At 45.4% G+C, this 25,906-nt stretch overlaps 1 protein-coding gene and 1 long non-coding RNA gene across 7 annotated transcripts in view; one reads left to right on the top strand and one right to left on the bottom strand.

Moving 5' to 3' along the window:
- Positions 1 to 25,906, bottom strand: part of LOC139533912 (membrane-associated guanylate kinase, WW and PDZ domain-containing protein 2-like) — a 294,569-nt gene that overhangs the window by 235,573 nt on the left and 33,090 nt on the right. The window lies entirely within an intron of this gene.
- LOC139533913 (uncharacterized) lies at positions 20,705 to 22,133 on the top strand. Its single transcript, XR_011666883.1, has 3 exons — positions 20,705 to 21,030; positions 21,332 to 21,421; positions 21,523 to 22,133. It is a non-coding gene; the product is annotated as an uncharacterized lncRNA (long non-coding RNA).

Below are 25,906 nucleotides of genomic sequence, written 5' to 3'. Positions count from 1 at the left end.
ACACAGACAAATGTAGAAATGTGGTATTGGCTATATGCTTCAGGACAGGCATATTTAGATGTTTATACTGAGACCAGACAATAACTCTGTGGCAATCACCCAGTTTCCCTGATAACAAAATAGCTTCCATCCCACAATGAAGGTGTAGCCCGTCTTATACACAGAGAGAGAGAGGAGAGAGAGAGAGAGAGAGAGAGAGAGAGAGAGAGAGAGAGAGAGAGAGAGAGAGAGAGAGAGAGAGAGAGAGAGCTACAGTTGTGAGCCATTCTCACAGGCTTCAACACCCAAATAATTGCCAAGGCATGGACTGTTGAAACTCAAAAACTTGAAACCTTTTCATCCAGAAATGGTCGTATTGTTTGGCGTGTCACAGATGCTGAGCTAACCACAACCCCCAGGTCTAATGACTGTCGTGGTACTGTGGTGTGGGTGGAATGCCACTGGAGGTCATCTGAACAGCCGTGATGTCACTAAATGGTCTGCAGTCAAGTCTGGTCTGCATGGGAATCCATAAAGCCATGTGACCTAACCATGAAATACTCTGTCTCTTAGCCTGGCGACCACTGTGTTTTTCCAGATCTGGGGCTTTATGTGCTGTATCAAGCGTTTCAGAGTAGGAGTGCTGATCTGGGATCAGAATCAGATCCCCCCTTCTCCATGTAATTTATTGTGAGCTAAAAGGCCAAACTGATCCGAAATCGGCAATCCTGCTTTGAGACGCTACATGTGGTCAGAAGTTGGAAAAGTGTTGCACTACTCAACATGTGCTGAGGCTGAGCAGCAGTGGTTGGACCACCCGGTGGAGTGTTAGTGTTGTCAACACAGCATGGGTCTGGCTTTAGTTCTGACATGGTTTACCATAGGCCCGGCTGTGCTTTAGCCCCCGCTCCTCTCTGTAAACAGAGATGAAAAACTTGACTAACTGACAGTCTGCGCAAAATAGAAGGGAGGGAGGGAGGGTGATGGCATAGCCAGGGAAGAGCTCAGACTTGATCAATTTCTCTGCCTGAGAGAAGATGAAGAGGGGGAGGAGGAAGGAGAGGAGGGGATGGATCAATAGTTTACTTCTTAATTGACCTTTCATTAAGAGGTTGGTTCTGGGCTCAGTAATCACAGACGTCCCGTGATGGAGCCATTTAGGGATATCGAGCTGCTAAAATCTATACAGGCTCAGAGTGGAGCAGCACAGCCCAGACCCCCCTCTGATGAACACTGTTACAGCTACACACAAGACTACACAGCTCATCCCCACCACTGATTACCACAGGATTTACGAGCCTTGCCTGCCCTCCCGCTTGGGTTCCTGCACTGCTAACAGGCACACACACACGCAACAAACAAACACTTCAATAAAAACGCAGGCTAAAATGTACACACAGACACACACATGCTTGTGCATCCAACTACCCTCCACACACATGCAACACTGAGGCAAGCACCTTGTTAAAATTATAGGAGACAACTACATTAGAATCCAATGCATTTACAACATTATAAACACACGTGCACATATTCCATACGAGAAGACAAACAACCAAACAGGAGTGTGTGCTAAGCCAACTCTGACCTGGGCTGCCATTGTGGCTCTAATGATGCAGCCTGAGCCTGGTTCCTCACGGGTCGCCCTAGGGCTCCATGCTGGACTATGGAGTGAAGGTGTCACCAGGGTGATGAATGGGCTCAGTGTGGTGCGCTTGTGCAGCAGGATGCAGGAAGCCAGGCCTCATTGATATTAATGGCTGACTTCACCTGGAGGCTGGGGACCAGCTAATGGCTGCTGCTGGGCCGCTCCTGATGCCTGTCACTGATACAGCGAGTGGTCTTATTACAGCGAGTGGTCTTATTACAGGGCTCGCTGGGCCAAGGTAATTGCACTAACCCAACACGAGGCCCGGGCGAAGCTTGGCATGTGAGCCTGCCTGTAATGGAGGCTGATGGGCGAGAGATTAAAAAACGCTGCCGTCGAATCGCGCACCGCACATCTCACCGTCCCCTCTGGAATATTTATTTTCAGTGGCGGAGATGGTGATAATTATGAAAGGATGTCAGCGACAGTGTACGAGGCATGTACAGTACCTTCATGAGAGCAAATGTAATGTACTCGGGAGCTGAAGCAATGGTCTCTGTCAATGTGTCTTCAGTCAGGGACTGGATGCAGTGTCAGTGAGTACATTATTACTGTGCTGTATGAGGCGACTTATAGAATATTCTCATTCAATTATGTTGTAATGAACTGTGACACTGTCTGGGAGAATCAGAAGGGAAATGTCAATTTAAATATTTGTATTAAATTGAATCGCAGACAGAGGAAGACATAGGAAGGACCATTACGCACGCACGCACGCACACGAGGCCAAGGAGCATGTCGGAGCTGCAGAGAATTAGTGAACCAGGAGTGACTCAGAGGTTCTCTAGCGTGACCAACTGCCTCTCTGACAACCTGCATTGTCACAACAAGAGCGCCAGAACCAATCACAACCCACTTCGAAGGCACTCCCACCCAATCGCATCTGGCAGCCGACTATGTTCCCAACGCAGGCCTCTACTTTAACTGGGAGTGTTGGAGAGCCACGATCATGTTTCAATGATACCATCCCCGTTGGGACGCCTTTCATGCATAAACCCTGAGATTGTAAAGGAAAGTATGATGTGCTTGGGAGCACACACACACACACACACACACACACACACACACACACACACACACACACACACACACACACACACACACACACACACACACACACACACACACACACACACACACACACACACACACACACACACACACACACAGAGGAAGGGTTGGAATGCAACCTAGTGTAAAGCTCATTCACCGTGCTGTTATACCGTAGCTCATCTAAGGTAATAAAACTCCACCAGGGATCCCTGTCTGTCAGGTCAGATTCCAACAAGACTCTGGACTAAAGCTCACTGTGGTTGTTAAGGGATTACCCAACTCAAGGGGATGTCCTGGCCTACCATGAACGTTTGGATGTGAAATATTCATTCATCATGTGCTTTTGTGAGTCTGGAATGCAAATTAAAAGGTCATATGCAAAAAATGCCTTTTACCAGCCGCTTTATCTTATGAAGACACATCATGCAATCTACATAACATTAGCAAACAAATCTGCATAGAAATTAAGGCATTTTCATTATTTACGTATTCTTTCCATTCAAATCCACAGCTGGAACGTGGAACGCAGACCACAGAGGGAGAAGAAAACTATAGCAAACACAAAGATCAGTCCCCGGAGTGTCAATCAAACAGGCCGTCGCTGTGGCGCGGCTTCGCGGCGTCGCTGTGGCGCCGTGGCAGGGCTTCGCGGACTGTTGTTGTCCATTAATGATTCAACAAAGCGCCACATTGATTTTGGCCGAGTGTGAACTGAGAGGTTAATTAGAAATGCAGCAGCCGTCAGGACCCTCCGTTTGTCTGAAGGTAATTACTGATGACAGAAACACTCTCTGTGGAGGAGAAGAACAAAAAGAGGGGAAGGCAGGGGAGAGAAAAGACAACAGCAAAACAGATTGCTACCAAGTTTCCACTCCACAAAGTTGGCAGTAACGGTCTCCGTCGTCTCGCATCCCACTTTGTGGAGGGAAATGGACCCCATTGGGGGATTTCAGTGATGCGGTTGACATGAAGAGAAACATTGGTGTTTTCTTCCACGGTGATCGATACTGGCCATTTACTCTCTACGACTCCCAAAGGGCCTAGGCAAGGGCTTAAACACCTAGGAGAGTGTGTCGGAGGATAAACACACCTAACATGGCCCGACCGGTCTGTCCTCGATTAAAACAAAGAGAGCGAGAGAGAGAGAGAGACCTTTATTGGCCCAATAGTTACATAACTAAAAGCACAAACTTTCCTTCATTTTAACAGACCTAGAAAGTTAGAACCAAGCCCCCTTCCTCGTCCACTGTACATAGAACGCCACACACCCCTACAAAGTGAGTGAGTGAGTGAGTGAGTGAGTGAGTGAGTGAGTGAGTGAGTGAGTGAGTGAGTGAGTGAGTGAGGCTGATCTACTGATCCTAGACCTTCTTATTCCCTCTCTGCCTATTGAGCCAGACAACTCTGGCCTACTTAGAGAACACAAACTGAAGGTCTATGTGTTTCAGTATCTGTGTGTAGCCTCAGTGTGCACAATTTGGGAGCACATATGAGTAAGCCTACACAACTAGAGATGGTGAATGTTTGTATTTGTCACGTCCCATCACTGTTTAACATCAGTAGTAGCTGTGGGCCAGAGCCGAGCCAAACTCTCCCAGACAGCTCAGAACACTGGGCCCACTTCTGCAGAGCACTTTGAGATGAAGTTTTCCCTTCCAGACTTCAGATGGAGATATGTGCACATTTCCAGTGTGGCCCCATACTGGGGATGAGTGTGGCTCAGTTGCCCTGAGCGCTGGGGGAGATAGGCGGCATGGCATGCGACTGAGTCTCCTGCCTAGAGCGCCTGACAGCCGCGACCTCTGACCCTACACTCCATCAGCATCAATGTCAAAGCAGCCAGACCCGAGCTAGCAGGGGTTACCCTCCAACCCCCTCGTACACAGGCTACGTGATCATATTCACATACATGTCATGTACATGCTGTGGTAGTTCTATGGGGGATCAATAGTCTGTCTTTCAACGCTGCTTTAGATGAAGCTTTCCCACAAACAATGTTTGAAATGCAGGCATTCAAAATCAGGGGTTATGAAAGCACAAACTTTTCAAATACATGCGCCTGTGAATCTTCTAGTTAAGCTGATGTTCATATTAACCAGCCACAGGCACAAACACCAAGGCATGTTAGATAGAGCGCCATAAGTCAAAACTCATTTTACTTCAGCCGCTCAGGTATAAATACCTCTGGCCCTAAAGGCTCTTTCTCATATCACTCTCCTCCCCTCCTCCTCCTCCTCCTCTCATAACACCAGGGCTCCTGATAGGGGGTTGATGATCGCTGAGGGAAAGATGGAGGGAGAGAGCGGGAAGGAAGGAAGGTTTATCAGACAGTAAATGCCTCCCTGAAAGCCAATCTCATCTATATGCAGATGACATAAATATTGATGTGTTGCGGCGCTCTCAGCTCGTTCTGCTTAATTGACGCGTGCGGCTCCCATATCACTGTGAGGTCGTTTCCTCTCCAACATAGTCGTCTGTCTCAAGTACAGCGGACTCAGAAACAACGCGTTGGTAAGTAAGCCTTAATAAGCCTTAACGAGAATGGCAGACAGACGCCTTGACCCCGGTGGCCCACAAACAACATTACACAAACAAGCCCTCAGACAGAAAAAGGAGAGCGAGACAGAGTTGATTAGGAATGGAATAGATTATATCTTATTTATTGAATAGAATAGATGTGAAGCTATAGTAGCCATTTCACACTAGACAATGAATGAAGCTATAACAGAAGTCTATGAGAGGCTGCCACAATGATATAGACTGGAGGAGATGGTTCTGTAGCACGAATTATAGCTCAGAAATAGGGCGATAGAGAGAAGGAAAGAGAGATAGAGATATTCCCTGTTGCTCTGTGTCTGTGCGGCCTATACCAGGCATGCTCAGAGTCCAGTGTGCTGCTGTGATCCCCGACAGCGTGCAGAGAGAGAGAGCCTGCAGCCCCAGCCCTATTTTCAGCTCCAGTGGACAGACGCAACAACCTGCGCTCTCTACCTCCCCCTTCTCCCCCTACCATTCTCTCTCCCCCTACCATTCTCTCTCCCCAGCCACAGAAGATCAGTCCCACTCAGTTTAACCCTACACACACCAACTTACCCAAGGGAGCTGACATGAGCATCGACACACAAACCAGCCACAGCAGAATTCATTCACAGCATTACTCAACACAGCATCAGTCAACATAGCATTACTCAACACAGCATCAGTCAACACAGAATTACTCAACACAGAATTACTCAACACAGCATTACTCAACACAGCATTACTCAACACAGCATTAGTCAACATAGCATTACTCAGCACAGAATTACTCAACACAGCATTGCACGTAACTGTTACTTCACATTTTCTAACACAGAATGACATCAAGTGAGGAAATTAAGAGAACATTGGTGTTTGGGGGCAAAGGGAGAACATCTCAAATGGCAGCCAACACAGAAATGTAAAAACTGATCCTAGATCAGCAGTCCTACTGTGAATACCGGCACTGGACACTATACTGCCTATAGCACAGTAAAGTCTGTGCTATAGGCAGTATTGTGTCCAGTGCCTGTATTCACAGTAGGACTGCTGATCTAGGATCAGTTTTTTCATTTAGATCATAATGAAGAAGATTATATGGACAGATCCTAGATCAGCCATGTTGGTGATGATCATAATAATATAACATCTCCATCTGGATTCATGGACTAACAGAGAGAACGAGACGCTACATTGACTGCTGATTGATTGTGAGATGGAATGTCATGCTGCTCTGCTCTCACTAGCAGGAACCAGCTACAGTGGATTATCCACTATTCAATTGACATATAACTTCAATTAAATGTAATTATGTTTGGATGGGAGGGATAGGACCATGGGATCCTGAGGGACAGTGCCGCTACGTTCCAACTAGAGAGAGGGACAATCAGATGGCTACCATTTATACTGCAGGGTGGTTAAGGTCTTTAGTGTCTGCATTCATATTCCCATTAAGATATTCCAAGAACAGCACTTTTAATTCAAGTGATTGTCTCTCTCAAGCGATCTCATTCTCTTGCTCTCTCTCTCTCTCTCTCTAGCTCTCTCTCTTTCTCTGGTCCCTTTTTATTAAATCAGGTTGACATTAGAAATACAATTCAGCATAATGTATAGTCTTCCCTTCCATAAATGCGTAGCAGTCTCGTAGCAGTCTATTCATCACAATGAATAAAGTGACCAATTGAAGTAAACACATTTTTATACAGAGCCAACTCTGCAAAGTAAAGGTCAAGAAAGCTCCAAACTGCAGAGTTGAACCTTTTCAGGGGAAAATACACGAAGACTCCTGACTCCATAACTCCTTTCCATTACCCTCTTTACTATCACAGCAGAGAAGTTCAGCTTTCCTGTCCGCGCTGTCCATCATGACAGGGTCCACTAAAACTGTCTTACACAACCATGTAGAGCCATCTGTCAAAATTGACAGATGACAGAAGTGACAATTGTCACTATACGTCCCACTTCTATGGCGATCAATCAAACTAGGTAGAGATTGGAGCGTTTCAACCTGTAACATTACCATAAAGAGCCTCTCATATGATGTTGACCAATCAGGATGCGGAATGACTCTTAGGGGCGGGGCCTGTGGGGGAGGAGCCTATAATATGGACCAATCAATGCGCTTCAGGTTTCGAAAGCTCCTCCCTATAGTCAGTTGTTCCATTTCTCCAATGAGCAAGTGCCTCATTCATCCAGCCTCACTATGCCAGAGTGACTGACAGTCAGAGGGAGTAGCTGCTATCTGTGAGCAGTTCAATCAACAATATGAAAGATTCATGGAGTGCTATCAGTCTGCTTGGGACCCAGCACACAAACTCCTCATTTCTCATCACACCTCTGGCCACAGACACACATACAGACAGACGCCTCTGCTGCCTCTTCTCCCTCGCTCTTCTCCCTCGCGTGTGTGTTTGTGTGTGTGTGTTTATGTGTTTGTATGTGTGTTTGCGTGTGTGTGTGTGTGTTTACTGCAGGGCTGTCTGTCTGGAACTGTTTGCAGCTCAAGACTGCCCTCTACGGGAGAGTGACAGACTAACTGTTATCAGAGGTAATCTAGAAAGCCAACAGCAATCATGGTCAGTAACAACTTTCTCCTGAGACTGCCCCTGACTTTGACATCCACACCTACACCAAAAACAAAGAGAAGGGATGCTATGGGTCCAGGTAATAGAGAGGTAGATACCAGTCATCTCTATGTAGTACAGCCCTATGGGTCCAGGTAATAGGGAGGTAGATACCAGTCATCTCTACGTAGTACAGCCCTATGGGTCCAGGTAATAGGGAGGTAGATACCAGTCATCTCTATGTAGTACAGCCCTATGGGTCCAGGTAATAGGGAGGTAGATACCAGTCATCTCTACGTAGTACAGCCCTATGGGTCCAGGTAATAGGGAGGTAGATACCAGTCATCTCTATGTAGTACAGCCCTATGGGTCCAGGTAATAGGACGGTAGATACCAGTCATCTCTATGTAGTACAGCCCTATGGGTCCAGGTAATAGGGAGGTAGATACCAGTCATCTCTATGTAGTACAGCCCTATGGGTCCAGGTAATAGGACGGTAGATACCAGTCATCTATATGTAGTACAGCCCTATGGGTCCAGGTAATAGGGAGGTAGATACCAGTCATCTATATGTAGTACAGCCCTATGGGTCCAGGTAATAGGGAGGTAGATACCAGTCATCTCTATGTAGTACAGCCCTATGGGTCCAGGTAATAGGGAGGTAGATACCAGTCATCTCTATGTAGTACAGCCCTATGGGTCCAGGTAATAGGACGGTAGATACCAGTCATCTCTATGTAGTACAGCCCTATGGGTCCAGGTAATAGGGAGGTAGATACCAGTCATCTCTATGTAGTACAGCCCTATGGGTCCAGGTAATAGGGAGGTAGATACCAGTCATCTCTATGTAGTACAGCCCTATGGGTCCAGGTAATAGGGAGGTAGATACCAGTCATCTCTACGTAGTACAGCCCTATGGGTCCAGGTAATAGGACGGTAGATACCAGTCATCTCTACGTAGTACAGCCCTATGGGTCCAGGTAATAGGACGGTAGATACCAGTCATCTCTATGTAGTACAGCCCTATGGGTCCAGGTAATAGGGAGGTAGATACCAGTCATCTATATGTAGTACAGCCCTATGGGTCCAGGTAATAGGACGGTAGATACCAGTCATCTATACAGTGGGGAGAACAAGTATTTGATACACTGCCGATTTTGCAGGTTTTCCTACTTACAAAGCATGTAGAGGTCTGTCATTTTTATCATAGGTACACTTCAACTGTGAGAGACGGAATCTAAAACAAAAATCCAGAAAATCACATTGTATGATTTTTAAATAATTAATTTGCATTTTATTGCATGACATAAGTATTTGATCACCTACCAACCAGTAAGAATTCCGGCTCTCACAGACCTGTTAGTTTTTCTTTAAGAAGCCCTCCTGTTCTCCACTCATTACCTGTATTAACTGCACCTGTTTGAACTCGTTACCTGTATAAAAGACACCTGTCCACACACTCAATCAAACAGACTCCAACCTCTCCACAATGGCCAAGACCAGAGAGCTGTGTAAGGACATCAGGGATAAAATTGTAGACCTGCACAAGGCTGGGATGGGCTACAGGACAATAGGCAAGCAGCTTGGTGAGAAGGAAACAACTGTTGGCGCAATTATTAGAAAATGGAAGAAGTTCAAGATGACGGTCAATCACCCTCGGTCTGGGGCTCCATGCAAGATTTCACCTCGTGGGGCATCAATGATCATGAGGAAGGTGAGGGATCAGCCCAGAACTACACGGCAGGACCTGGTCAATGACCTGAAGAGAGCTGGGACCACAGTCTCAAAGAAAACCATTAGTAACACACTACGCCGTCGTGGATTAAAATCCTGCAGCGCACGCAAGGTCCCCCTGCTCAAGCCAGCGCATGTCCAGGCCCGTCTGAAGTTTGCCAATGACCATCTGGATGATCCAGAGGAGGAATGGGAGAAGGTCATGTGGTCTGATGAGACAAAAATAGAGCTTTTTGGTCTAACTCCACTCGCCGTGTTTGGAGGAAGAAGAAGTATGAGTACAACCCCAAGAACACCATCCCAACCGTGAAGCATGGAGGTGGAAACATCATTCTTTGGGGATGCTTTTCTGCAAAGGGGACAGGACGACTGCACCGTATTGAGGGGAGGATGGATGGGGCCATGTATCGCGAGATCTTGGCCAACAACCTCCTTCCCTCAGTAAGAGCATTGAAGATGGGTCGTGGCTGGGTCTTCCAGCATGACAACGACACGAAGCACACAGCCATGGCAACTAAGGAGTGGCTCCGTAAGAAGCATCTCAAGGTCCTGGAGTGGCCTAGCCAGTCTCCAGACCTGAACCCAATAGAAAATCTTTGGAGGGAGCTGAAAGTCCGTATTGCCCAGCGACAGCCCCGAAACCTGAAGGATCTGGAGAAGATCTGTAGGGAGGAGTGGGCCAAAATCCATGCTGCAGTGTGTGCAAACCTAGTCAAGAACTACAGGAAACGTATGATCTCTGTAATTGCAAACAAAGGTTTCTGTACCAAATATTAAGTTCTGCTTTTCTGATGTATCAAATACTTATGTCATGCAATAAAATGCAAATTAATTACTTAAAAATCATACAATGTGATTTTCTGGATTTTTGTTTTAGATTCCGTCTCTCATAGTTGAAGTGTACCTATGATAAAAATTACAGACCTCTACATGCTTTGTAAGTAGGAAAACCTGCAAAATCGGCAGTGTATCAAATACTTGTTCTCCCCACTGTATGTAGTACAGCCCTATGGGTCCAGGTAATAGGGAGGTAGATACCAGTCATCTATACGTAGTACAGCCCTATGGGTCCAGGTAATAGGGAGGTAGATACCAGTCATCTCTATGTAGTACAGCCCTATGGGTCCAGGTAATAGGGAGGTAGATACCAGTCATCTCTACGTAGTACAGCCCTATGGGTCCAGGTAATAGGACGGTAGATACCAGTCATCTCTATGTAGTACAGCCCTATGGGTCCAGGTAATAGGGAGGTAGATACCAGTCATCTCTACGTAGTACAGCCCTATGGGTCCAGGTAATAGGACGGTAGATACCAGTCATCTCTATGTAGTACAGCCCTATGGGTCCAGGTAATAGGGAGGTAGATACCAGTCATCTCTACGTAGTACAGCCCTATGGGTCCAGGTAATAGGGAGGTAGATACCAGTCATCTATATGTAGTACAGCCCTATGGGTCCAGGTAATAGAGAGGTAGATACCAGTCATCTCTATGTAGTACAGCCCTATGGGTCCAGGTAATAGAGAGGTAGATACCAGTCATCTATATGTAGTACAGCCCTATGGGTCCAGGTAATAGGGAGGTAGATACCAGTCATCTCTATGTAGTACAGCCCTATGGGTCCAGGTAATAGGGAGGTAGATACCAGTCATCTCTACGTAGTACAGCCCTATGGGTCCAGGTAATAGGACGGTAGATACCAGTCATCTCTACGTAGTACAGCCCTATGGGTCCAGGTAATAGGACGGTAGATACCAGTCATCTCTACGTAGTACAGCCCTATGGGTCCAGGTAGTTGGAATCCCTCGTGATAAGACCGTATAACCAGGGTCTCCGTATATATCCTCCTTCATAGTGGGTGGTCTGCGTAATATAACGTAATATATGATAATGTAATATATGCCATAAAATCTCTCAACTGCAAAATGATAGGCAATCTTTCAACTGTCCAACAGACGTTATAGGACCTACGTGAGTGGCATGTCAACATGACCACTGACTGGAAGGAATATTCATCCTCATTTCTTTGGCGTCGAAGTCGTCTGCTCAGATTATCTCAAGCAGGTGTTCTTTCTATGTTGTTCTACATCTACACCCTAATTGGCTCTAAACCAGTCAGGTCCAATCAGATTGAGGCTTGTAGTGGTGGTGAGAGGCCCAGTTAGCTCAGCATGGAACAGCCTAGACCCCTTCACCTGGCTCTATCCTCCCAACAATCTCCATTGACAGCACCACAGACACTAGCAGAGTAGCAGAGCTAGACACTTACTCAGCTCCTCCCATCTCCTCCAAGCCCCAGCACAGAAGCTGTTTCCATGATCCTGTTAGAATGATAGGCCTATTTCTGGACACACACACACACACGTACTGTATGTGCGCATACACACATGTATACACACACATACATATGTATGAGGGTCTTGCTGTATGCATAGTGCCAGCTCTGCTGTTTCAGCCACATAAACCTGTCTGGTCCAAGACTCAGCTGTAATGCCTCCCACAGCAGGCCGTCTGTCTGTCCCTCAGGTCACCTTCACCACTGATGGAGACAAACTCCTTACAAAGTCATGGAGCCCAGCTGGGCCCGCCTTAGATTGATTGATGCACATATGACCACATACATGCACGAGCACACACACACACACACACACACACACACACACACACACACACACACACACACACACACACACACACACACACACACACACACACACACACATAGGAGAGGAGTCAGGGAAATAACAAATAAAACTACTGTTTACATTTCAACCATTTGTTTATCTATAGAAAGGGATTCAACTCGCTGAGAACACAATGATATGCATGTCTGGTCCTCATAACAAGCCAATTCTCTATCGTTCCCACCGTCTTCGGCGGCGCTTAATGACTCCTATTTTTCATTTAGATGTACCAAGAGGAAAATAGGAGGGTTATTATATTCTCTGAAATAATTATGCGCATGAATGAAACCATTGCCGTGATACATTACGTGCTACAGGAGACGAGTTGGATCTGATGTGGACAGGGCCCCTGATACACCACACAGTAGGCTGAGAGATCACAATACAAATATGATACTGAATACAATAGCTTTGTGTGTGTGTGTGTGTGTGGACGTGTTTAGCTATTCTTGTGGGGACCAGAAGTCCCTACAAGAATAGTAAACGAACAAAAAGTTGACCAGCTGGGGACATTTTGTTAGTCCCCACAAGGTCAAATGCTATTTCTAGGGGGTTTAGGGTGTTAGAATTAGTGTTAGGGTTAGAATTAAGTTAAATATTAAGGTTAGGAGCTAGGGTTAGTTGTAGGGTTAGGGTTAGGAGCTAGGGTTAGGTTTAGGATAAAGTTTAGGTTTTTGGGTTAGGGTTAGGGTTAAGGTTAGGGTAAGAGTACGGGTTAGGATTAGGGTTAGGTTTAGGGTTAGGGAAAATAGGATTTTGAATGGGACTGAATTGTATGTCCCCACAAGGTTAGCTGTACAAGACTGTGTGTGTGTGTGTGTGTGTAATTGTTAGCAAACTGTTAATCCTACACTGCTTCTGAGAAAGTGTTGTCAGTGATAAAGACAGCAATCACATTTCCACAGACCAATGACAGCCCAAAACACTCAGCACCAAACCCACACACAGGTGAGATGAACTCTGCATACATCCCAAAAAAAACAGGAAATAACCACTGAGTCGCCACCAGATAGAAGTTCGAATGTCGAGAGGCTTAAAATATGCATTGAAATAGTGAACTACATGAATGCTGAGTGCCTATCTAGAAGCTCCAGACTATTTCTGTCTAGAGAGTGGGTGGCTTGCCCTGTTGCCGTGCTCCTTCACATAGTGGGATCAGTGTGTTGCTGGGTTGCCTGGTATGCATGCCAACACACACACACATATACAGGCATGCAAAGGCATGCGTACACACACACACACACACAGTCACACGCGCGCACACACACACAGTCACACGCGCGCACACACACACCAACACAAAAACACACACACAAACAAAAAACACAAACACATAAAAGCATACAGACGCACACAGACACACACACACACACACACACACGAAAGCACATAGACACACACAGCCATTATGACTGTGGAGGTTAGCGCTCGCCGTGGCCCCGGCTCCTTTGTGCAGTAATTGTTAGTGGCGTTGCAAACACAGCAGAGCTCATTCACAGAGCCAGTGCCGCGCTAAAGTGCTGATTAAACACCAGCAAGAGTCAAACTGTTACACTCTTTCAACTGTACTCTCTGTATACACCCACCACTCTGTCAGCTGTCACATGGAGAGAGAGAGAAGAGAAAGAAAGAGAGACAGAAAGAGAGAGAGAGACAGAGAGAGGAGAGAGAGAGAGAGAGACAGAGAGAGAGGAGAGAGAGAGAGAGACAGAGAGAGAGGAGAGAGAGAGAGACAGAGAGAGAGGAGAGAGAGAGAGGAGACAGAAAGAGAGAGAGAGGGGGGGAGAGAGAGACAGAGAGAGAGGAGAGAGAGAGACAGAGAGAGAGGAGAGAGAGAGAGAGAGAGAGAGAGAGAGAGGAGACAGAAAGAGAGAGAGGGAGGGGGAGAGAGAGTGTGGGAAAGAGAGAATGGTATTAAATAGGAGAAGAAGTGTGAAAGATGGGAACAGAGAGAGGAAATTATAGAGTGAGAAAGAGAGAGTATGAAACAGCCAGAGACATCAGGCTGAGAATAAACTCATTTCAGTGAGTTACCCAGCGAGCAGTACTTTTCAGGAACACTGCCCTGCTGCTGCTGGAACGAGTTCAGATAGGCCGTCACGCTTCAACTAACAAAGGAAAGGAGGGGTGCTCTACAACAACGACAAAAATGATCATTATTATTTTCTACCGTTGTTGTGTCTCAATGAACCACTAGGCTAGAAATAAGAGCTGTGTGCAACGGTCAGGTCACTGAGGAAGACCTCAGCTTGACGTCAACACGGCAGTCACCTGTTCGCATCCTGTACAATGGATTCAAGAGAGCTAAAAGAAATCAATCTGCTTCTTACTTTTTTATTAACCCCCCCCCTTCAGAGGACACAAATCATTTTTGCTTTTTACAGCTTTTCTGTCTACATATACACTGCTCAAAAAAATAAAGGGAACACTAAAATAACACATCCTAGATCTGAATGAATGAAATATTCTTATTAAATACTTTTTTCTTTACATAGTTGAATGTGCTGACAACAAAATCACACAAAGATTATCAATGGAAATCAAATTTATCAACCCATGGAGGTCTGGATTTGGAGTCACACTCAAAATTAAAGTGGAAAACCACACTACAGGCTGATCCAACTTTGATGTAATGTCCTTAAAACAAGTCAAAATGAGGCTCAGTAGTGTGTGTGGCCTCCACGTGCCTGTATGACCTCCCTACAACGCCTGGGCATGCTCTTGATGAGGTGGCGGATGGTCTCCTGAGGGATCTCCTGCCAGACCTGGACTAAAGCATCCGCCAACTCCTGTACAGTCTGTGGTGCAACGTGGCGTTGGTGGATGGAGCGAGACATGATGTCCCAGATGTGCTCAATTGGATTCAGGTCTGGGAAACGGGCGGGCCAGTCCATAGCATCAATGCCTTCCTCTTGCAGGAACTGCTGACACACTCCAGCCACATGAGGTCTAGCATTGTCTTGCATTAGGAGGAACCCAGGGCCAACCGCACCAGCATATGGTCTCACAAGGGGTCTGAGGATCTCATCTCGGTACCTAATGGCAGTCAGGCTACCTCTGGCGAGCACATGGAGGGCTGTGCGGCCCCCCAAAGAAATGCCACCCCACACCATGACTGACCCACCGCCAAACCGGTCATGCTGCAGAACGTTCTCCACGGCGTCTCCAGACTCTGTCACGTCTGTCACATGTGCTCATGTGCTCAGTGTGAACCTGCTTTCATCTGTGAAGAGCACAGGGCGCCAGTGGCGAATTTGCCAATCTTGGTGTTCTCTGGCAAATGCCAAACGTCCTGCACGGTGTTGGGCTGTAAGCATAACCCCCACCTGTGGACGTCGGGCCCTCATACCACCCTCATGGAGTCTGTTTCTGACCGTTTGAGCAGACACATGCACATTTGTGGCCTGCTGGTGGTCATTTTGCAGGGCTCTGGCAGTGCTCCTCCTTGCACAAAGGCGGAGGTAGCGGTCCTGCTGCTGGGTTGTTGCCCTCCTACGGCCTCCTCCACGTCTCCTGATGTACTGGCCTGTCTCCTGGTAGCGCCTCCATGCTCTGGACACTACGCTGACAGACACAGCAAACCTTCTTGCCACAGCTCGCATTGATGTGCCATCCTGGATGAGCTGCACTACCTGAGCCACTTGTGTGGGTTGTAGACTCCGTCTCATGCTACCACTAGAGTGAAAGCACCGCCAGCATTCAAAAGTGACCAAAACATCAGCCAGGAAGCATAGGAACTGAGAAGTGGTCTGTGGTCACCACCTGCAGAACCACTCCTTTATTGGGGGTGTCTTGCTAATTGCCTATAATTTCCACCTGTTGTCTATTCCATTTGCACAACAGCATGTGAAATTTATTGTCAATCAGTGTTGCTTCCTAAGTGGACAGTTTCACAGAAGTGTGATTGACTTGGAGTTACATTGTGTTGTTTAAGTGTTCCCTTTATTTTTTTGAGCAGTGTACATACATTTTACATACAGTGAGGGAAAAAAGTATTTGATCCCCTGCTGATTTTGTACGTTTGCCCACTGACAAAGAAATTATCAGTCTATAATTTTAATGGTAGGTTTATTTGAACAGTGAGAGACAGAATAACAACAAAAATATCCAGAAAAATGCATGTCAAAAATGTTATAAATTGATTTGCATTTTAATGAGGGAAATAAGTATTTGACCCCTTCTCAATCAAAAAGATTTCTGGCTCCCAGGTGTCTTTCATACAGGTAACGAACGGAGATTAGGAGCACACTCTTAAAGGGAGTGCTCCTAATCTCAGTTTCTTACCTGTATAAAAGATACCTGTCCACAGAAGCAATCAATCAATCAGATTCCAAACTCTCCACCATGGCCAAGACCAAAGAGCTCTCCAAGGATGTCAGGGACAAGATTGTAGACCTACACAAGGCTGGAATGGGCTACAAGACCATCGCCAAGCAGCTTGGTGAGAAGGTGACAACAGTTTCTGTGATTATTCGCAAATGGAAGAAACACAAAAGAACTGTCAATCTCCCTCAGCCTGGGGCTCCATGCAAGATCTCACCTCGTGGAGTTGCAATGATCATGAGAACGGTGAGGAATCAGCCCAGAACTACACAGGAGGATCTTGTCAATGATCTCAAGGCAGCTGGGACCATAGTCATCAAGAAAACAATTGGTAACACACTATGCCGTGAAGGACTGAAATCCTGCAGCGCCCGCAAGGTCCCCCTGCTCAAGAAAGCACATATACATGCCCGTCTGAAGTTTGCCAATGAACATCTGAATGATTCAGAGGACAACTGGGTGAACGTGTTGTGGTCAGATGAGACCAAAATGGAGTTCTTTGGCATCAACCCAACTTGCCGTGTTTGGAGGAGGAGGAATGCTGCCTATGACCCCAAGAAACCATCCCCACCGTCAAACATGGAGGTGGAAACATTATGCTTTGGGGGTGTTTTTCTGCTAAAGGGACAGGACAACTTCACCGCATCAAAGGGACGATGGACGGGGCCATGTACCGTCAAATCTTGGGTGAAAACCTCCTTCCCTCAGCCAGGGTATTGAAAATGGGTCGTGGATGGGTATTCCAGCATGACAATGACCCAAAACACACGGCCAAGGCAACAAAGGAGTGGCTCAAGAAGAAGCACATTAAGGTCCTGGAGTGGCCTAGCCAGTCTCCAGACCTTAATCCCATAGAAAATCTGTGGAGGGAGCTGAAGGTTCGAGTTGCCAAACGTCAGCCTCGAAACCTTAATGACTTGAAGAAGATCTGCAAAGAGGAGTGGGACAAAATCCCTCCTGAGATGTGTGCAAACCTGGTGGCCAACTACAAGAAACGTCTGACCTCTGTGATTGCCAACAAGGGTTTTGCCACCAAGTACTAAGTCATGTTTTGCAGAGGGGTCAAATACTTATTTCCCTCATTAAAATGCAAATCAATTCATAACATTTTTGACATGCGTTTTTCTGGATTTTTTTGTTGATATTCTGTCTCTCACTGTTCAAATAAACCTACCATTAAAATTATAGACTGATCATTTCTTTGTCAGTGGGCAAACGTACAAAATCAGCAGGGGATCAAATACTTTTTTCCCTCACTGTACATGGTACTTTTATATAAAGCAACCGCATAACAATAATACATCAATCTGCTTTTTTTGTTGAGTGCTCCGACAACACTACCTCACACTAGTCCTTTTGGTCGTTTTTCTTGGTAAGCCATTCTCACAGAGAAAGAGAGATTGAGAAAAAGATTCAAATATAGCCATGCAGTTCAAAAATAAGGTAATATAGGGTAAGGCAGTAATAATGTGGTGTGTTGGCTGTGAGGTAGAGACAGATTTGTCCTGATGGGCCCTAGTCAGCCCTCCCAGACATTACTGCTGCACAATTTCACCCTAATTAGATGACCAGGATTTATCCTTATATGTGATTAATGCTCTCGGTGCCACGGCCCCCCGGGCGGTAACCATGGTAATGAGGCCGACGGAAGCAATCACCTGCCCTGAGAGCAGAGGCTGCAGATAGGTAGCTAACCAGTGGGCAAACTCTCACACCAGAATGTGCACACACACACACACACACACACACACACACACACACACACACACACACACACACACACACACACACACACACACACACACACACACACACACACACACACACACACACACACACACACACACACACACATATATCGCAGGTAGTCTGTTCAAATGTGTGTATACAGCAGGGAAAACATGTCTGCACAAAATATATGTGTACAAACTCATACAGCCCAGCCACAACCCCAGGGAAAGATGTTAACACAAGAAGAGACAGCCTTGTCCCACAACACACAGAAGATACATACCCACATACCACTTCAGTGCAGACACAAATTAAGTATTCGCCATAGTTCCTCGGAGACAATGTGTTCAGCACCAGACAGTGCCTGTGTGTGCCTGTGTGTGTGTCTGTGTGTATATATACAGTGGGGAGAACAAGTATTTGATACACTGCCGATTTTGCAGGTTTTCCTACTTACAAAGCATGTAGAGGTCTGTCATTTTTATCATAGGTACACTTCAACTGTGAGAGACGGAATCTAAAACAAAAATCCTGAAAATCACATTGTATGATTTTTAAGTAATTAATTAGCATTTTATTGCATGACATAAGTATTTGATACATCAGAAAAGCAGAACTTAATATTTAGTACAGAAACTTTTGTTTGCAATTACAGAGATCATACATTTCCTGTAGTTCTTGACCAGGTTTGCACGCACTGCAGCAGGGATTTTGGCCCACTCCTCCATACAGACCTTCTCCAGATCCTTCACGTTTCGGGGCTGTCGCTGGGCAATACGGACTTTCAGCTCCCTCCAAAAATGTTCTATTTGGTTCAGGTCTGGAGACTGGCTAGGCCACTCCAGGACCTTGAGATGCTTCTTACGGAGCCACTCCTTAGTTGCCATGGCTGTGTGTTTCGGGTCGTTGTCATGCTGGAAGACCCAGCCACGACCCATCTTCAATGCTCTTACTGAGGGAAGGAGGTTGTTGGCCAAGATCTCACGATACATGGCCCCATCCATCCTCCCCTCAATACGGTGCAGTCGTCCTGTCCCCTTTGCAGAAAAGCATCCCCAAAGAATGATGTTTCCACCTCCGTGCTTCACGGTTGGGATGGTGTTCTTGGGGTTGTACTCATCCTTCTTCTTCCTCCAAACACGGCGAGTGGAGTTTAGACCAAAAAGCTCAATTTTTTCTCATCAGACCACATGACCTTCTCCCATTCCTCCTCTGGATCATCCAGATGGTCATTGGCAAACTTCAGACGGGCCTGGACATGCGCTGGCTTGAGCAGGGGGACCTTGTGTGCGCTGCAGGATTTTAATCCATGACGGCGTAGTGTGTTACTAATGGTTTTCTTTGAGACTGTGGTCCCAGCTCTCTTCAGGTCATTGACCAGGTCCTGCCGTGTAGTTCTGGGCTGATCCCTCACCTTCCTCATGATCATTGATGCCCCACGAGGTGAGATCTTGCATGGAGCCCCAGACCGAGGGTGATTGACCGTCATCTTGAACTTCTTCCATTTTCTAATAATTGCGCCAACAGTTGTTGCCTTCTCACCAAGCTGCTTGCCTATTGTCCTGTAGCCCATCCCAGCCTTGTGCAGGTCTACAATTTTATCCCTGATGTCCTTACACAGCTCTCTGGTCTTGGCCATTGTGGAGAGGTTGGAGTCTGTTTGATTGAGTGTGTGGACAGGTGTCTTTTATACAGGTAACAAGTTCAAACAGGTGCAGTTAATACAGGTAATGAGTGGAGAACAGGAGGGCTTCTTAAAGAAAAACTAACAGGTCTGTGAGAGCCGGAATTCTTACTGGTTGGTAGGTGATCAAATACTTATGTCATGCAATAAAATGCTAATTAATTACTTAAAAATCATACAATGTGATATTCAGGATTTTTGTTTTAGATTCCGTCTCTCACAGTTGAAGTGTACCTATGATAAAAATTACAGACCTCTACATGCTTTGTAAGTAGGAAAACCTGCAAAATCGGCAGTGTATCAAATACTTGTTCTCCCCACTGTATATATATATATATACACACGCTGTCACTGACACTGTCACTCTGCGCATCTGCAGAGTCTAAAAGTGTCTAAAAGACCAATTGAAACGCCAAACAGGCCATTAGCGACAACGCCAACGCCAACCCCTGGTCTCTGTCAGCATCTGTCACAGACACCATCAAGACAGAAATGCATGACATCTAACGACCCTCTCAAGATGAGACCGGGACCACCTGCTTGCAGTGTGTGTGTGTGTATGTGTGTGTGTCATAGGCGGAAATCCCAGGGGGGACGGGGGGGACACGACCCCCCCATCTTGGGAAAAATATGATTTGTCCCCCCCAATATATCACTGTAAACATAACTATGTAATTTCAATAATATTAATAATACGCAATGAAAGCACTTGTGCTGATTATAGACACTTAATAGCGCGTTTAAGTTTCAAAAGATTGCGACCCCCCCCGCCCTTTGCCTCACAATGGTTTGATCCTGGCCAGTTCTTTAGCTGGCAAGGTAATAGAGGGTTCGTAACTACTGTCCGAAAGGGACATGTACGTAACTGACGTGAGGTTAATCCAGTCAATCCATAGCAGGTCCATAGCAATGTTATTTATTTATTTTTATGTTGGCAGGGTTCACACACTAGCTGAATTTGCAGAGCTAGCGCGCAAACTAAAGCAAACATTAACTATCAAGCTAGCTAGTACCTATTCCATTAATGTGGCGTCGTCAAAGATGGAATCTTTGCTATCATCAGTTTATTCCAAGATCAGCATGCAGCTGTAGTGCTTCGACGTCCCTGTGATAAGGTTAGCGATAAACTGAAGTCCAAACTGAACAGAACAGAACTACACTCTCTTCTACCATTGTCTTAAATATATATAATGGTCTCGTTGCAAAAGATAAATTGTCGCTAGTGAACTTTTTTTATTTTATTTTATTTAACCTTTATTTAACCAGGTAGCAAAGATTATAGCAAACACACAGAAACGGAATTGGTGCTCGCTAGCTTTACAAATTCAGCTATTGTTGGAAGCCAGCCAATATGAAACAAACTATTTAAATTACAAAAGGTTGCAGCATGTGTTGTGTAAATGTGTGTGTGTGCAGCTAGGCCAGCCAGCCAGCCAGGTAGAAAAATGGCGAACATTTAGAAGAAGACGGACATCAAGAGTATTTGTCAGTACACCAAAACGCATAGTAAGAACTCTAGTATCCTAATATCTCAAAGACTAGTTGATAAAATGTTCATAAGAAAGAAGTGAAATGCTAATGGGAATGTTTCACAATGATGTCATTAGGCAGAGCAGGCAACAGATGGCACACAGACAGCAGAGCTGGGGACAGATATGCAGGGACAGACTGGCAGACAGGGAGTCTCAGGTAAGTTTGTTGAGTCTTTGTTTGGCAACATTATGAAAGGTTCTCAATTTTTTTGACTTGTAAAATAGGGACATAATTGGAAAATGCCATGGATACCCCCACTCTCAACTTAAACTGGTGACTAAACTAAGATTTGTTTACGGCAATGGTATTGCTGTTGTGATTAATTGTGTAGTTTTGGGTACCGGTAGTTAGGAGTACGGCAAACACCTTATTTATTTTCTAGGAGACAGACTGAGTCAGTTAGGGTAGTGAAAGGGAAAGAGCAAGGGAGAGAGACTTCAGAGGACAGTGTCACAGCCACGGCAGGACCAAGTGTCACCCTTGTTGCCAGCAGCACCAGTATAGGGGACAGTGGCACAGCATTGTCCAGTTACCACAGTGATGGCACAAAACCATATCAGCCACACCCACAATTTATAGAACCGCAAACTCTTGCCAACAGAGTGTTGACGTTTCAAGAGAGATGGTTTCGCGATTTCCCCTGGCTACATTATAATCCATCAATAAAAGGAGTGTTGTGTTTTCACTGTAGCTAAGGGTTTTCAAGCCAGCCATCTTTTGGCCAAAGAGCTGATGCTGCCTTCATTAGTGCAGGATTTAGGAACTGGAGAAAAGCCATTGAATAATTCACAGCACATCAAAATTGCCAAACCCCCTGCCACTTTGTAATTGTAACAGCACACCAGCTAAATCCAATCAGTGTCCAGTTATGTCCAGCGCGTGGGGTAAACAGCAGGATGACGCAAGGCATTGCTTGATGAAAATTGTTAGTTCGGTGCGGCATGTAGTAAGACAGGGACAAGCCTTTAGAGGCCACACGGATGACAGTGGGAATTTATACCAGATTTTGAAACTTAGGGCAGAAGAGGATGATCCCATTTTACTGAAGTGGTTAACAGAGCGTACCACAATGTACACAGGCCCCAAAGCACAGAATGAAATTCTGAACATCATGGCCAATAGTCATTCGAGGCATTGCAGCTGAGATTAGGTCTCTTCCGATTGTACAATTTTCATTAATTGTTGATGGTACTCAAGATGTCTCTGGTGCTGAACAGGAGAATGTCTGTCTGCGTTATGTTGACCATGACCATGTCCCTCACAAGGAGTTTATTGGGCTATACAGGGTGTCGGAGACAACAGGCGAGGGCATTGCGAAAGTGCCAACTGATGTGTTGTTGAGGAAACCCGCAAACATATGCTCGGTTCTTTTGTTCAGTAGTGTGTATAGCAGTGGTTCTCAACCTTTTTGGGGTACTGGAACCCCTGCATATTTTGAGGCAAGGCAGGCAAGGTTTTGAGCGGTCCTCAGGGACCTCCACCCCCTCTATATTATATGTAAACTTACTGGAAACCTTGTGGTACTGACTACATTCATTACACTTTTTTATTTCACGGACCCCTTGCAATTAGTCCATGGACCCCTGTTTGAGAACCCATGGTGTAATTGATAGTTGTTCTTTTGTTTAGTAGTTTTCAGTACACTTACAAATGATTTATTTCATGTTATTTTATTTAAAATTGCATACTTTGTGCGACATACTTGTCCATAGCTGCTGTTTGAAGAGTTGAGACACTGACTGAAGGATATTTTGTTTGATTTATTTGGGTTTTTCATTGAAGTAGTTATTTTGCTTTTAGAACTGTACTTATTTTAAGCTTTTTGTTCTTGCAAAGATATTGTAAACTCAGGCCAGGTGCACATATTTAATGACTATATAAATGTATCAGAAAAAGTCAAATTAAAAGGTCAATTCAATACGGAGACCAACTTTGTGATGGTTCTCAATGGAGATTCTTTTAGATGTGATCACACCATGTTCATTGTATTTATGAAAACTACACCCATACAGTGTACAGTACCATTGTCACCTACTGACCTTTCTTGATATTGCTGGTTGTAAGTACGAATACCTGCATACATACTGGACTGGTAAGGAGCACTGCTATAACTATTATTAGTAGTAGAATTATAATGATTTAAACATTTGAACAAGTTGGGAAAACCCTTCAGTTAACTACTGTACCTATCAATTATCCAGTTGTAGGAATTATGGTTCCTCAATATACATTTAACAACGTATGCTATGTGTTACAGCACTACTTTTGGTGTCCCCCTCAGGAATTGCTCTTGAGAAAATTTAATGTAATTGTCCCCTCCAAGGTTGATCTCAGATTTTCGCCCCTGGTGTGTGTGTGTGTGTGTGGGGGGCGTGCACCAGTGCGTGTGTGCCTGCCTGCGTGTGTTTACACAGCAATAAAACAGCTGATTCATCAGGGGAAGTAGAATGCTCCTCCTCCACCCGTCAGAGTTAAAAGGATCTGCCATGCCTGTGAGACGTAACTGTACCAGCTGTCCAATGACAAGAGGACACGTCTACAGCTGCTCACTAAACACCTCCATACATTACAGTAAAACACAGACACAGTGTCACACACATCTTGTGTTAAGGTGTAAAGCTATCAGTCAACAACAAAAAATGCTTTCAGTCTCCTCTGAAACATATTGTATAAGCACAGCAGTGGAGGCTGCTGAGGGGAGGACGGCTCATAATAATGGCTGAAATGGAGCAAATGGAATGGCATCAAACCATGTGATTGATGTATTTGATACCATTCCACTGATTCCGCTCCAGCCATTACAACGAGTCTGCTCCCCAATTAAGGTGTCACCAACCTCCTGTGAAGAACAGTGTCAGCTATTCAGGTAGGTATACTGTGCACATGACCATCTGATGATTTACCACTCCAGTGTTAATCTGCTAAATTGTAATTATCTGATTTATTGCCTACCTCCTCATGCCTTTTGCACACATTGTATATAGATTCTCTTTTTTTCTTTTTTCTACCATGTTATTGACTTGTTTATTGTTTACTCCATGTGTAACTCTGTGTTGTTGTCTGTTCACACTGCTATGCTTTATCTTGGCCAGGTCGCAGTTGCAAATGAGAACTTGTTCTCAACTAGCCTACCTGGTTAAATAAAGGTAAAATAAAATAAAAATAAATAAAAGGTATACTGTGTGTGTGTGTGTGTGTGTGTGTGTGTGTGTGTGTGTGTGTGTGTGTAGCATATATCCTCATATCTCAATGAGCCAGAGTGTTGCTATACCATACTGTAGTCCAGCAAGTCATACTGTAACTTAGCAGGTCATACTGTAGTCTAGCAGGTCATACTGTAGCCTAGCAGGTCATACTGTAGCCTAGCAGGTCATACTGTAGTCCAGCAGGTCATACTGTAGCCTAGCAGGTCATACTGTAGCCTAGCAGGTCATACTGTAGTCCAGCAGGTCATACTGTAGTCCAGCAGGTCATACTGTAGTCCAGCAGGTCATACTGTAGCCTAGCAGGTCAGCATCTCAAACTGTGGCCTAGCAGGTTATACTGTAGCTTAGCAAGTCATACTGTATCTTAGCAGGTCATAATGTAGCCTAGCAGGTCATACAGTAGCCTAGTAGGTCATACTGTAGTCTAACACATCATACTGTAGCTTAGCAGGTCATACTGTAGCCCAGCACATCATACTGTAGCTTAGCAGCTTATACTGTAGCCTTGCAGGTTATACTGTAGCCTAGCAGATCATACTGTAGTCCAGCAGGTCACACTGTAGCCCAGCACATCATACTGTAGCCTAGCACGTCATACTGTAGCCCAGCACATCATATTGTAGCTTAGCAGCTTATACTGTAGCCTAGCAGGTCATACTGTAGCCTAGCAGGTCATACTGTAGTCCAGCAAGTCATACTGTAACTTAGCAGGTCATACTGTAGCCTAGCAGGTCATACTGTAGCCTAGCAGGTCATACTGTAGTCCAGCAAGTCATACTGTAACTTAGCAGGTCATACTGTAGCCTAGCAGGTCATACTGTAGCCTAGCAGGTCATACTGTAGCCTAGCAGGTCATACTGTAGTCCAGCAGGTCATACTGTAGCCTAGCAGGTCATACTGTAGTCCAGCAGGTCATACTGTAGCCTAGCAGGTCATACTGTAGCCTAGCAGGTCATACTGTAGCCTAGCAGGTCATACTGTAGCCTAGCAGGTCATACTGTAGTCCAGCAGGTCCAAGATGGCAGCATGTCAAGTCGTTTGTCTGTGACTAGTACAATTTAACCTACTAATAACCTATTTATTTATGTTTGAGTAACTTCCTTGTTGTGTAGTGCAAACTATTTAGTTTTTGCTGGTGTAAAGATCACGGGTCCTCCTCAACTCGCCACTTCATTACTTGAAGTTTACCAAAGTAACCCTATCTCTGGCTGGCCTGAGTTCCTTCTTCATCCGCGGAGTGTCTCGTCCAAGC

This window comes from Salvelinus alpinus, chromosome 11 (assembly GCF_045679555.1).
Source record: "Salvelinus alpinus chromosome 11, SLU_Salpinus.1, whole genome shotgun sequence".
Lineage (NCBI taxonomy): Eukaryota > Metazoa > Chordata > Actinopteri > Salmoniformes > Salmonidae > Salvelinus > Salvelinus alpinus.
The sequence above is the reverse complement of the archived record's forward strand: the minus strand, read 5'-3'. Positions and strand labels throughout refer to the sequence as shown.